Below are 15130 nucleotides of genomic sequence, written 5' to 3'. Positions count from 1 at the left end.
GTTTTCCCCGAGACGTTCTACTTTTGATACAAAGTAAATATTGGCCGAGAATCGAAAAGTGCTGCCGTCGCCGCCACCGCCGCCGCCGAGAGAAAGATTGTTTGGGCAGCTGTGGACGTTTAAAAAGTCAGACCTCGCGTGAACATTTTTACAAGACTGTAAAAAGTCTGCGTCGTTCTTCGGGCTTTTAAGATTAGCACGCCAAGGCACGTGTACCAAATCAAGTAGCAAAAAGTAGAACGCAAAACTAAGAGAAAAATGGCTTCGGCCTTTCCGTATTTTCCAAAAAAAAATGGCGTTTGGCTAAAGCCAATCTGCTTCTGAAATCAAGGCAGAGAAAAACAAATGCAATGGAAAAAACGGATATTTTAGGTCAGCCATCTTTTTCCTCTTCCCTTTCTAAGTGAGTGACAAACATGTAAATGACACGTGAAATGTTCCCATCGTACGCCAAAGGATTTTTCCACGTTTAATCTTACGTAACGGACGACACCTTCGTCTCCCGACGCGTCCTGATGACATTTAAAGGGCCGGCAGATCGGACTTTGCTTTCCTGTCAAGTGCATTCATCTTTTCTTACTTTGGTTATATAATTCTGTCGTGGACTTTTGCACACACCCAATTCCAGATGGCGTTTTTTAAAGTGTTCTCTGATATTTTGACAGTATTAGGACTGCTCTAGAAATTAAAAATAATACAATTTCATAAGCCTGGAGACGTATTAGCCGTATTTTTTTGCCTGGTGTATACTTGGATGGACGTCAGATCTATCTAATCTAATATAATCTAATCTATAATCTAATCTGAACAAAAACTGGGTTATTAACGTTATGTATACATTTAAAAAGTCTCAAAGGTCAGAAAATGAGTCATTTTTATAAAATGCGGTCAATTAGAAGTACTATAAAATGTATAAAGACATTTAAATTGAAAATAAAATGTGCCTAGCCTATGTTTTTTTTCAAATACACGCACAAAGAAGTTTTTAAATAAAGCGGCATCCAAAAAAAGCACACTACCTTAAAGAAATCTAATGTTAACTTTTATATATGTGCAATTATTTTTGGAAGCAAGAAAAAAATCTATCAAAAAAGAGCAATAATCAGCAAGAAAGAGCAATAATCAGCAAAAAAGAGCAATAATCAGCAAAAAAGAGCAATAATCAGCAAAAAAAGAGTAATAATCAGCAAAAAAACCCTTAATAAATTCAGATTTAATTCACACTGATGTAAAATATTCAGCTATATTTTTTACAATAAACATCAGCCAATTGATGTCATTTTCAATCCCATATTATTCAAATTACAGATATAAGTTAATACATGTGTACAAAGAAGAAATCTAATGTTACCTTTTATATTTGTGCAATTATTTTTGGAAACAAGAAAAAAAATCAAGCAAAAAATAGCAATAATCAGCAAAAAAAACCTTAATAAATGCAGATTTAATTCACACTCATTCAGCTATAACTTTTACAATAGACATCAGCCAATTGATATCATTTCCAATCCCTTATTATTCAAAATACAGATATAATGAATAAGTCAATACATGCCCTACAAAGAAAGTGCATGAATACAAAACAGCACCTCCAAATTAAGCCAACTTTACCAATACACATTCACAAAAAACCCAACATTTCAAAGCTCCAAAATCCAATCCGACATTAGAGAAATGACCCCGATTTGTATTCACACGGTGAGAGTTAAAATCCCTCATTGGCAAGGGCGCCATGGCGGCGGTGGCGGCGTAGAAGCGACCCCCCCAATCAAATCCTTCTTATTCAGTCGTTTTTGGAGATAATTGCACGGCACTTGGCTCGTTGTGACCCGCAAAAGGATGCAAACGGCGCTTTCCCGTACGAGCGAGCTCATCCTAAAAACCACAGACTGGGTAACGAGCTTCATAAATCAACATGTAATGACATAAAGGCCGGGAATGTAAATGGATTAAAGAACCCCGAAATTCACCACTACCGCCGAAACTTTCATCAATCCACGATTCTTTGTCGGTTTCCGTCCGGTTTCCACGGTGAAGTCGGTCCATTTTTCAAGCGGAGGCCTATATGTTGAAAAAAAAAAATGGAAAACAGCTGGCGGATTTCCCAGCAGAAAGCGCGCCTGCTACTTTTCGACACGCTTCTTACCGTCTGGACGGAAACGATGACACAATGCAGACAAATTCGTCGTTTCGGGAGCTCTTTTGATCGCTGATTTAACGCCAACGACGACAAATCTGTGCAATGTGTGAGTCATAGGTCAAGGGTCAAGGTCAAGGCTCGTTATTCTGACGCTGTTATTCCGTTTGCTCCTTTTTATGTCTTTAGAGTTTTTTTGAGTGAAAAAAAGTGAAAATCTTGCATATTTAAAAGGATCCATATCAAGTCATTCTCATTTTTTTCTAGAAAAATAGGAATTAAATCAAATAAACCCTCCAAAAATTATTACAAATTGAAATTTATTACACTAAACCAAACTTTTGGGCAAACTTTTGGCCGTAGTCCAACAAAAACTTAAAATACACTTGACTGTTCTTGTTTAAATTAGTGTTGATAAGTTAAAACACTTCACCTACTCAAATACCTTCAAATCTGAAGGTGTTTTCAGCAAAAAAAAAAAAAAACCCACATTGGCTTTTTCACTCCAATTAAGTGGGATGTCGTCACCCTATCTGAACAAAAAAATGCACACCAGTCGACTAAAAGGCACAATTGTGTGTCAAAGTCATTTGCACCAAATGAACTTTAATAGCTTTAATTCTTACTAGTCCAGCGTAAATCCCATTTAAAGCCATAAAATGTATTGGAAAACCAAAAAGCAAAGTGGGACACAATTCCCACGAGCAAAAAAAACACACATGTTCGTTTTCCCACAAGCCTGTAAAAAAATGGACCACATCATACATTACATAGTGTGGTTAGACTTAAAAAAAAAAATTGTGTATCCTGGGCTTTTTGGGTCCCTTCGTATCGAAGTTGGACGCCATTCCTGGAAAAAGAAACTGCTGGCAACATAAGTGGATAATTTTTTTTGTGGTTTGGCGCTCAGTGTTTAACTGCCAGCTTCTAAAATGCATGTTTTATACAAGATAGTGATGTCTAATGTATTAATTCAACCCAAAAAAGACATTGAATATTCATTCATTTATTCATTTTCTGCAAAAAAAGTGAGTGCCGTTTTCTTAGAATGTTAATAAATTTACATAAAATATTTACAGCTGTCATTGCCATTCATACAAATACAATTTGATTAAAAATATATAAATATATTTTTTAAAAAGCTCTCCTGCTTTATAATGTTAACAAATTTACATAAAAAAATTGCAGCAGTCATTGCCATTCATACAAATACAATTTGATAAAAACAATTATATATATTTTTTAAAAGAGCTCCTCTGCTTTATAATGTTAATAAATTTACATAAAATATTTATAGCTGTCATTGCCATTCATACAAATACAATTTGATTAAAAAATTATATATTTTTTTTAAAAAAGCTCTCCTACTTTATAATGTTAACAAATTTACATAAAAAATGTGCAGCTGTCATTGCCATTCATACAAATACAATTTGATTAAAAAAAATTATAAATATTTTTAAAAAGCTCTCCTACTTTATAATGTTAACAAATTTACAGCAGTCATTGCCATGCATATAATTATAATTTTAAAAAATATATTTATTTCTTTTAAAAAAAGCTCCTCTGCTTCACAATGTTAACAAATTTACAGCAGTCATTGCCATGCATATAATTATATATTTTTTTAAAAAGCACAAGAAAAAACATTAAAAAAAATACATTGTAAATGGTCATTTAGTACCAGCATGAATCCACCATTCATTGACTTGCCAATTAAAACACGCGTGTCAGTCTTATTCATTCAAACTGCGTGTTTATTCAAGGAGCGTCAATTACAAAGAAAAACAAGTCTCAACTTCACTGCTTTACCTTATAAAAATAAATAAAAGAACAGAGCTTATGAGTCACGTTGCTCTTTGTATGAAAATATTAAACCGAGAACAAACTGGCCGTTCTTTTCTAACATGCCAGCATTGGTGATGCCACTTTGGATAGGAACAATGCAATAGCTTGTATTGCGTTCTCAAACATGGCCGATTGGAAGAGGCGTGGCTAGCACCGCATCCAAGAACACGGTTTCGGGTTTCATCCAGTTTTTCTGCAGCTGAGATTATTCGGAGCGCCAATAGCCGCAAAATTACTATTTACACTAAAGTCCAAGTCAATGATTTTGACAAGTACATTTGAGCATCGGAACAGAAATACGAGGCCAGAACCAACGTACGACCAGTTTAAAATCTCCAAAAAACGTAAAAAGTGGAGATTGCCAATTAGTTTCCGAGCAAGCGTGGCAAAAATTGTCAAACCGCAGGCAGGCACGGATCGCTAATGAAAACGTGGTGGTGACACACAACTATTTTCCAATCTGAAAGAAAGTTGGACTTCAGTTAATTTTGCGGAAGATTTTGCTGATTTTTTCCACCAAAGTAAATACCAAAATTTGACTTAGAATAATAGGCGATGAGTCAAAATGTTTCAGATTTACTACAAATGTAGGAAAGGCGACATTTCGACAGTTACTTTGACCTTATTGGACAAAAAATAAATAAACAAACTGCTGCACCAACAGACATGTTAGTTGTTAATTGTTAATTGACATGTATATGTAAATATGTAAGATTGTAGCCCAGGCATAATTCCCATTTTTAGTCCCTTCTGTAGGTTGAAGATAAACCATGACACATACTAGAGAAAGGGTGGGCAAACTTTTGGGCCTGGGGGGGGCATATTGACTTTAAAAAATTGACAGATGGGCCGGGTCAACACAAGATACGATACAAATAAAAAAGTGCATCCGTTAACAGTACATATGAAATATAAACAGAAAAAAAGCACTAAAGTATTAACATACTCATCATTAAAGTAAAAAGTATAAAGTACAAAGTCAAGTAAAAAGTAAAGTATTAAGAAATATTAAAATGTCATTTATAAACGATAGAGGGAGTGGAAAACACGAAAATATTTGTATATATTTTTAAATTTTACTAAATATTTTTGACTAAACACACAAAGAAAAAATTGGATTAAAAATGTAAATTATTGATTTAAAGGGAGGACCCATTTCGTCTCCAATCTGTAATCACTGGTAATATTTTTCAGTTTTCAGTGTTTATTCATAAACTTTTTAAAATCTTTTAACAAGGAGAATTGCAATCATTAATAAGGGAAGCAATTGTCCGAGGTTGCCAGGTCAGTCTGTCTACTTAAAGATTTCCAGTTAACTACATTTCTAGCCTTCCTTGTAGTTTACACATTCTTGAAATAAAAGCTTTTTTTCAAGAGCTCTTTCCTCCTCCGCTTTTGTTTATAACCTCGAATAGATCAAGGTAGACACGTCTACTCAGCGTGGGTGGCTCTACATTTGACCGCATAGTCCTAAAAGGGGGGCGTTTTCAAGCACCCTGGTCCCCTTCCCTTACATTCTAACCTTGTGTCTTTGTCTTTTGACCCATTTTGACAGAAAATCAAAGGTTTTTTTTTTTGCTGTGTCAACACCACCTCCGGCAAATCGTAACGCCGGATTGGATGGTGAGAATAAGCCGGAAGATAAAAGCGGGGGTCTCACATTAGGGCATTAGGTTGACATGTTTTTTTTTCCCGGTTCGCCAAACGCTTGACCTTGGCAGAGAAAAAAAAACTGCTTTTTATCGGGTGTTCTTTCCATAAGTGTAGTTCTCGATAAAGCCAAAATGGCATCACGTTGTTAAGTGGAAAAGTGACTTCTTCAACAAAGTATACTTCCTATTTTTTAAGTGTAAACATCATAAATGTGAACGCCGATCGCCAAACACGTGCTGGCGTGCGTCGCTAATTCCTGGGAAAATAATAACGTCCTTTTTGAGTTCATAGTGCGACTCGTTGCTATTTTTGAGAAGTCAAAACAAGCCAAGATGGACAACATGGCGTACACGTGCTTCCATGAAAAGCTCCTTCTGTTTTTCAAGTATTTTTTGGTGTATTTTACTGAGATCAGTTCAGGTTTTAGTCAAGAATTCAGGCCTCCTCTCGCTTATCCGTCCATCCGTGACTTGTAAACAGACAAGAATGCAATGGAGAGCTCTCCATCCTTGCGGCGAAACTAGTTAGCCTTTGACCCGTGGAGATAAGAACCGAAACCATTTCCTCACGCTTCTGTCGTTTAGCATTAACGTCGCATAACCGGCTCTGCGTTTCCTTATCGCCAAGTGCACTTCAGTCCCGTACGTGGGTTGATTTTTTTTGTTGTTGTTGTTGTAATCTTTGTGTGCTTTGTTGACCCCAATCAGCTGTCGGACATGACGCTACATAAGACAAATTGTTTGGAGGGTAAACATGGAGTCAATGGTTGTGTCGACACTTTACAATATTACCTATAGGATAGGCGTCAAAGTGGCGGCCCGGGGGCCAAATCTGGCTCGCCAGATCATATTGTGTGGCCCGGGAAAGTCAATTATGAGTGCTGACTTTCTGTTTTAGGATCAAATTAAAATGAAGAGTATAGATTTATATTACATTACCTTTTAAATCAATAATTGAAATTTTTTAATCCATTTTTTTTCAGTTTTTAGTTCAAAAATAATTTGGTAAAATCTAAAAATATATTAAAAATAATATCAAATAAACATTGTTTTAGATCTATAAAAGACTGAATATTCAGGGATTTTAATCCAGTTCTTTTAATCCATTTATAACAAAAAAAATATCTAAATATTTTATCTCAAATCCACATGAAATGGAGTTGACGTTAATAAGTGATCGTACCTTCCCATTTGTGCGCCATTTAATATACCCCTGCCATCTAATATACCCCTGCCATCTAATATACTTGGGTATATTAAATGAGGGGTATATTAAACAGCAAAATCCGGTTGACCTATACATTGGTAGCCAGTTCAATTCTACCCAAATCAATGTTTTAAGACAAGACGTTAAATGATTTATATTTTAATTGGATTGTTGCAATCATTCCATGGCCACAGCTTTGTTTTGTAATCCACCTTCTCTGGGAAACGCGTTGACCGCCACACGACTCGTCCCTTTTTGCCCAGTCAGGCCTTCCCTAAGCCATGGTTTGAGCAAGTGTTCCGCCTCGTCCAACGAGACGGCGAAGCGGTGATGAATGGCTCCGCCCCTCCCCCCGAATCCTCCCAACATGTGCAGTCAATTGACTTTGCTCACGTGAGGGCCAACAGGAAGAAATGTGTTTGCCCAGGCACAAAGGGAGCCTTTGTCGCCCTAATACACAGCAGGTGAATGACATCACCATAATACCAGCGCCTCGGCCATCTTCCCACGAGAAATACGCCCTCCGTCGGTAAATCGATACATTTTTCACACTTTGGAATCCTGTCAGAGAAAGCGCCGTTTCCCAAGCCGATTGTGACTCACGGCATCAATTTGTGTCATTTGAAACTTCAGTCGAAATGTTCAAAACGAGCTTTGGCGCCATCTCAAACGCTCTTGCGATATCTCATCGGAAATGAAAAGTACAGCGGAACACGCAAGGAAGAACAAAACGTGAAGTTTGCGCAACCGTTTTTTTTTTTTTTGGTCGCTAAACTCTGTACAAACAAATGTCATCCAAGGCGGGTCGGCGGCGGGTCATTCCACAAAAACAATGCTTTAATTACCCTGTCGTACGCTTTAATTCAAGCGGTTCAATTTCCAAACTAGCGGAAATGACTTTGCATCTTGACAACATGACCGCAAATATTCAAAATTACAGCAAGAGTAGATTCGACTTTCTCAAGAAACTCAATCTAAACGCTACAAATTAAAATCTCACATATCGATGCTCGGACGTTTGGTCGCCAGTCAAATGGTTTTGAATGTTGAAACCAGCTCTTAAAATTATATTCATGAGAGTGTTTAATATCTAAGAGAGAGAGAGTTTAATATCTATGTATTGTTTAATATCCAAGTATTGTTTAATAATCAATTACTGTTTAACATCTAAGTACTGTTTAATATCTAAGTACTGTTTAATATCTAAGTACTGTTTAATATCTAAGTACTGTTTAATATCCAAGTACCGTTTAATATCCAAGTACTGTTTAATATCCAAGTACTGTTTAATATCCAAGTAATGTTTAATATCCAAGTACTGTTTAATATCCAAGTACTGTTTAATATCCAAGTGCTGTTTAATATCTAAGTGCTGTTTAATATCTAAGTACTGTTTAATATCTAAGTGCTGTTTAATATCTAAGTACTGTTTAATATCTAAGTACTGTTTAATATCTAAGTACTGTTTAATATCTAAGTACTGTTTCATATCTGACCAGAATTGGCACGTAAGAACGTACAATGTCCATAACTTGCGGACGGTGTCTCTTGTCAAGACTGTTGAGAAAAGCCAGGTTGGCCCTCGAGTTGTGCAACCTGCACTAATCCCACATCAAAGCGCAGGGCAATCGTTTAAACCCACTGCCACGTCTCTGTTTGGACATAAAAACGTCTTGAACAATGATTGTGGTGTGCCGTTCATCAGAATGAAACCCCCAAAAGCTTCAGTTCAGGTACTCTAACCTGTGGATGACCCCTACCCATTTTTTTAGAGCGAGAACAAGAAATAGTTTGAAAGCTAGTAAAGATACGAGTTCAGCAGTGAGTTAGAAAATGTCCGTCTGTATTGTCAGGGACAAATTGCAGTGTTTCCCAACCCTCAAGTCACAGAACTATCTAAAAATCTTCAAATTTAAAACAATGTTACCTATATTAACATTGTAAACTCGTTCCCATCAAAGTTTTATTTGCAGGGATAAAATATTCCCGAACAAATGATTACAAAATCTATTTTTTCCCACCAATCTAACGTCATAAAAGTCAGTCTGACTGTTATTAAAATTATAAGTGCAATGTGTTTTAACCTTATTTAAATTTTTGACTTAAGTTATGTGCTCACAGAGACAAAAACAGGAAAATGACTTAAATCTCGTAATATTACAACTTTTTTCTTCCCGATATTACTAACATTGCGACAAAAGCCAAACTTAACGTTGACAATAATTGAAGAAAACGGTTTACTTGACATAAAAATAAGCAACCCAATGACTTTAATCTTATAATATTACAATTCAAATCTTGTTATAGTACAATCTATGAATTGATATTTCAATTTCAACCTCATAATAGTTCCATTCAGCTATCAGACTCTTTAACAAAACAAATGGCTGAGTGTTAAGACCTCCTGTATGCATGCATGTACATCTATGTGGATTTCCCACGACACACCTGAGCGTCACTCACGGCACCCTTGCTTAGGAAACATTGCCCTTATTGGAGCGCGCCTCCGTTGACAACATCCAGACTAGAAATTCTTGGCTGGCAGCGGCCCGCGGTCGCCCAGAACATTGAGTTCCCAACGTAGTAGTCTCAAATCGTCATGTACAGTAAGGCCGTGCTGAAGCCGCAATATGCATTCAGAGTTAAGATCTATAACTCTTCAACCTGTCCACTAAGCTAGTGTGAAAAATAAGGATATGAACAAAAAAAGTACACTGAAATATGAACAACAAATCTTTTTTTTAAGATAAATGGCGCATTGTTCGGAATGCCTGGTTTAAAAAGCAAAATGTATTTAGTCTTTTGACCATAGCACCCTCCGAGCATTTTGTTATGGATATGGGCAGGGATGACATCAGCGAGATTGCTTTGTAATTTGAAACTGCTGCTGTAATCCAGTAAAAAAAAATGTAAAAAAAAAAAATCTTGGCTACTCTTAACTTGGCCAACCGGATTTCTCTAAAAACTGGACTGCTTTCCCATTGACACACATTGTAACTTTAGAATTTTTATTCATATTTACCCCTTATTCAGGATATTTCTTGGTTGATGTAGCAAAACAGACATAAGACACAGAAAACAATGTAGACCTAGTTAAAATAAAAATCAGTACATTTCTTGGTTGCAGTAGCAAAACAGACATAAGACACAGAAGACAATGTAGACCTAGTTGAAATAAAAATCAGTACATTTCTTGGTTGCAGTAGCAAAACAGACATAAGACACAGAAGACAATGTAGACCTAGTTAAAATAAAAATTCTGCAGGAAGAAAAGTGACAATGGCTGTCATTTTGACGGACAATGACAAGGCAGACATTTATCAAAACACTTTATTGTTAGCGTTGCTCATGCACCCCGACTAAATTGGAGTGATGTCATCCGTAGTTAAAAAGCCAAACCCAAAAAATAGGAAGAGCCATTTGACATTTAGTAGCATCAATTTTGTAACAAAGTACCAAAATAATTGAAGAATATTACGGTTGACGGTAATAAAAGTTCATTTTGAAGGAAAATGACAAGACAAATGTTCAATATGGAGTTATTTACCTAAACCTGTTTTGATAACAAAATGTTTCACTGACTTTTCAACTTTACCCACAATGCCGTGCTAAAACTCGTCTTCTTTTGCCGTCCTCTTCACCTCATGTTCATCCCAGAAAATTCTTTGCCAAGATAAAAATGTGCTAACCGTATAATTATTCCCTACAGGGTGGCCATTACGCGTTAATCCCGCAGAGCGCCGCGGCCGCCAATCGGCCGACGTGACGCAGGGCGGGAGACGAGGAATGAGGACGCTTGGGCCGCGACTTCCACGCCGAATGGCGTTTTGTGGTGAGTCTCAAAACCGCTGACGTGTTTGACGTTACAAGCTTGAAACGTATTCTCTCGTTGATGGAGCCTTAACGGGTGATTATTAACGTTTTCTTTTTGGGAAAGTCTTAGAATTTGAGCCTATTTGGGCAATTTTTTTTATATTTATTATGACTAGACTGGAAACATGACGTCCTGCCGTTTAGATTTAGCAAAACTTGTCATTAGATGTGAAAGTTATTATGTACGGCATGTGTCAAAGTGGCGGCCCGGGGGCCAAATATGGTTCGTCGCATCATTTTGTGTGGCCTGGGAAAGTCAATCATGAGTGGCGACTTTCTGTTTTAGGATCAAATTATAATGAAGATTATAGATGTATATTATATTTCCTTATTTACCCGTTTTAAATCAATAATTGTCATTTTTTAATCATTTTTCTGTGTTTTTAGTTTAAAAGTCATTTAAAAAATATATTAAAAAAACCTCAGATAAACATTGTTTTAGATCTGTAAAAAAACTGAATATTTAGGGATTTTAATCCATTTATAAAAAAATCTAAATGTTATATCTAAAATGGTCCGATGTATATTAAATTTACTGATTTTCCCCCTTTTAAATCAATAATTGACATTTTTTAATCAATTTTCTTCCGTGTTTTTAGTTCAAAAATCATTATGTATAATCTAAAAATATTTTTAAAAAGCAAAAATAAACATTGTTTTAGATCTATAAAAAAACTGAATATTCAAGTCTTTTCATCCAGTTTTTTAAATCAATTTCTTAAAAAAAAATCTAAATATTATATCTAAAATAGTCCAGCCCACATGAAACCGAGTTGACGTTAATGCGGCCTAAGTCTGACCCCCTTGATGTACATATGGTAATCTTGTCAAGGTAAGTCCATTTTTGTTCTTCTGCTGTTTTATTCCACTTTCCACTCAAGCAGATGTTCCCATTCAATTTCCCCATTCAATTCACCTTTTTAATTGCGTCATCACGTCACTCTGTACATTCGGTAGTCTCATTTTAAAACGTGGGGTGGCGCACGTGTGGGCCATTTGCGCCCGTGCGCTTACGACTCGTTTTTTGTTGTTGTCGCAGCTGGTGACATTCGGAATTCCGGGAAAACTCCCACGGCTTTCTGGGAAAAATCAACGGCGTGAAAATATCAGACCGCCGTGCTCCTTGTTGACATATCAGAGCGTCGTGCAGGTGTCTTTTACTTTTGTCTTCACGGCGTGTTAGACACCATTCGGATGGAAAAGTGCTTGACGAGTCAACATGGCGTCGTTGGTGCGAATTCGAGGTTGATATTGAGTGTAAATGAGTGGATATTGATTTCATGCACTTAACAAAATAAGATGTTGTCATATGGGGGATGTGGACTTTTGCTTGTGTCGTCAGGTATTGATGAGAGGAAGTTGATTTGATGCACTTAACAAAATAAGATAGTCATGTTGTCAGATGAGATGATTTTTGGACTTTTGCTTGTCAATAAGATGATTTGACTTGAGTTTTGCAACTTTTATCTGTTCGACTTTGGAATCGGATGTTTCTTTAGCAGCCATTCCGGATTGTCTAGTGTCAAAGTGGCGGCCCGGGGGCCAAATCTGGCTCGTCGTATCATTTTGTGTGGCCTGGGAAAGTCAATCATGAATGCTGACTTTCAGTTTTAGGATCAAATTAAAATGAAGAGTATAAATATATATTAAATTTCCTGATTTCCCCCTTTTAAATCAATAATTCTCATTTTTATTCCATTTTTTTGGTGTTTTTAGTTCAAAAATCATTTTGTAAAACCTAAAAATATATTATAAAAAAGCTCAGATAAACATTGTTTTAGATCTATAAAAAAAAACTGAATATTCAGGTTTTTAGTCCAGTTCTTTCAATCCATTTAAACAAAAAAAATCGAGATATTTTATCTAAAATAGTCCAGCCCACGTGAAAACAAGTTGACGTTAAAGCGGCCCTCGACACCCCTGATCTAGTGCGTATTAGCTGCTATTGATAGCTGTAGAAAGAGTACTGATGCCGGCCATTTTTTCTCTCTAATCTGGTCTTTATCTTTCTTCGTCACCCGCCCGTCATCGACACAAAAGATCATGTCAAAGCCACCGTGCAGAAACAGGCGGGTGGACAAAAGATGGGCTTAACTTTTTGACAAGTTGCTTTAAAAGCACTCCCCCACCCCCGAATGCAACCTGAGCCAGGTGTGCACAGGTAGGACGAGGCTTTGAACTTTTCTGTCGTCATGGTGGGTCGATGACTCAAAGCGAACGCCATCTGGAAGAGAGAAATCTTTGCAACTTTCGGGGGGGAACTGTTAAGATTTGGATGGTTATTAACCAGTACTACGATATTAAACAGTACTTCGATATTAAACAGTACTCCGATATTAAACAGTACTTTGATATTAAACAGTACTTGGATATTAAACAGTATTTAGATTTTAAACAGTACTTGGATATTAAACAGGACTTAGATCTTAAAGAGTACTTAGATATTAAACAGTACTTAGATATTAAACAGTACTTCGATATTAAACGGTACTTAGATGTTAAACACTACTTAGATGTTAAACAGTACTAAGATGTTAAACAGTACTAAGATGTTAAACAGTACTTCGATATTAAACAGTACTTCGATATTAAACAGTACTTAGATATGAAACAGTACTTAGATATTAAACAGTACTTAGATAATAAACAGTACTTAGATATTAAACAGTACTTGGATATTAAACAGTACTTGGATATTAAACAGAACTTAGATATTAAACAGAACATAGATATTAACCAGTACTTAGATATTAACCAGTACTTAGATATTAAACAGTACATAGATATTAAACAGTACTTAGATATTAAAAAGTACTTCGATATTAAACAGTACTTATGGAAATTTTAAAAAATCCTCGTTAGTATCTCGCAGTTAGAAAAATAGGAATTTTTGGGGTACTTAAAAATGACCAATTTGGGAACATGTTTTTTATCATCAGACAATAGTATCCTTCTTGCAAATTCCTACGATTTCTGTTCCATTTTTCAGATTGGCATCCATCATGGCCTTGTTTTTTGTTATTGTTGTCATTCTCTGTTTATCACAGCCTTGCTCAAAAGAGGCGTGTTTATTGGCAAGCATCTACATTTTGCCTTTTTTTGCTGTCATGTGTAAAAACCCCGCAAAGACGTGAGTAATCCAGCACCGGGCTTGAGTCACGGATTGAATAACTGTCCGCGTTCCCTCAGGTGCTGGATGAGGCCCAGACGCTTGGCGAACAAGCCAGGCCTTGACACGCAAACACACTGACTGCTTTTGACGCAGGTGAGACCAAACCAAACTGCCGTGTATTTTTAATACACACTTTGGTTCATTGGCGAAGATCTCTGATCTTATTGTGGCCGGATTTCGTCCTGGTGCAACAGTACTTTTTAAAAAATCTGGGCTGTGCTATGGAATCTTTACAAGAATATTTTCAGTCGCAAATTCGCTCTTGAGTTCCGCATTGAATGCCAACGTCAGTTGAAGGCTTTTCTTTTGAATTTAAGATCGGGTTTGACGAATTGAGCAGGAACTTTACTATAGTAGATTGGATTGGATAACTTTATTCATACCTTATTCGGGAAATTTCATTGTGACAGTAGCAAGAGGGTGAGAATGCAGATATAGGAAAATGCATTGTTAGATCGCATGTGTCAAAGTGGCGGCCCGGGGGCCAAATCTGGCCCGCCGCATCATTTTGTGTGGCCCGGAAAAGTCAATCATGAGTTTTTTGTTTTAGGATTAAATTAAAATGAAGAGTATAGATGTATATTACATTTCCTGATTTTCCCATTTTTAAATCAATAATTGTATTTTTTTATCCATTTTTTTTAGTGTTTTTAGTTCAAAAATCATTTTTAAAATCTAAAAATACACTTAAAAAAAAGCTAACATAAACATTGTTTTAGATCTATAAAAAACTGAATATTCAAGGCTTTTAATCCAGTTCATTTAATCCATTTATTTAAAAATATCTAAATAGTATATCTAAAATGGTCCGGCCCAGTTAGACAGGACAACGAGTGCCAAATCCAGATGTCTGACGTCTAAAAGTATTTTCTTGAGAACTTTCTTGATTGTATTGTTGTTGACGTACAGAAAGGTGTGCAAAATGTCTTGGAACAGTGCACTTGTAGCTCTTTAATCTCCACTTAGGTTTCTTACGTCATATTTGTAAGCAAATCCCCAGGGCGTGTCAGAGTATTTCTGAGGAAAACAGCTCACCAATGGTGCTTTTCTCTTTTACTCTCCCTCGTTCTTTCGCCTAACGTCACATATTTTATTATTTTTTTGACTAGTAAGGGCTCCTTCCTTCACCTATGAACTCGCTATCCCCGTGACATGTGGCGACCACCTGCAAGTGGTCATCCTTCAAACCCTAGTTTACGAGCGGCCGTGATTTAGGATGTACGGTTCAAGGATCAGCCAGA

General features: G+C 36.4%; 1 protein-coding gene across 1 annotated transcript in view; it reads left to right on the top strand.

Annotated features, from left to right (window-relative positions):
• Positions 1-15130, top strand: part of asb13a.2 (ankyrin repeat and SOCS box containing 13a, tandem duplicate 2) — a 40802-nt gene that overhangs the window by 10219 nt on the left and 15453 nt on the right. The window contains exon 6 of the transcript XR_013324676.1: positions 10554-10676. The gene's annotated coding sequence lies outside the window, so the exon portion shown is untranslated. The remainder of the gene's footprint in view (positions 1-10553; positions 10677-15130) is intronic.

The sequence above is a fragment of the Stigmatopora nigra genome, chromosome 23 (genome assembly GCF_051989575.1).
Source record: "Stigmatopora nigra isolate UIUO_SnigA chromosome 23, RoL_Snig_1.1, whole genome shotgun sequence".
Taxonomy (NCBI): Eukaryota; Metazoa; Chordata; class Actinopteri; order Syngnathiformes; family Syngnathidae; genus Stigmatopora; species Stigmatopora nigra.
This window is presented reverse-complemented; position numbering and strand designations above follow the sequence as displayed.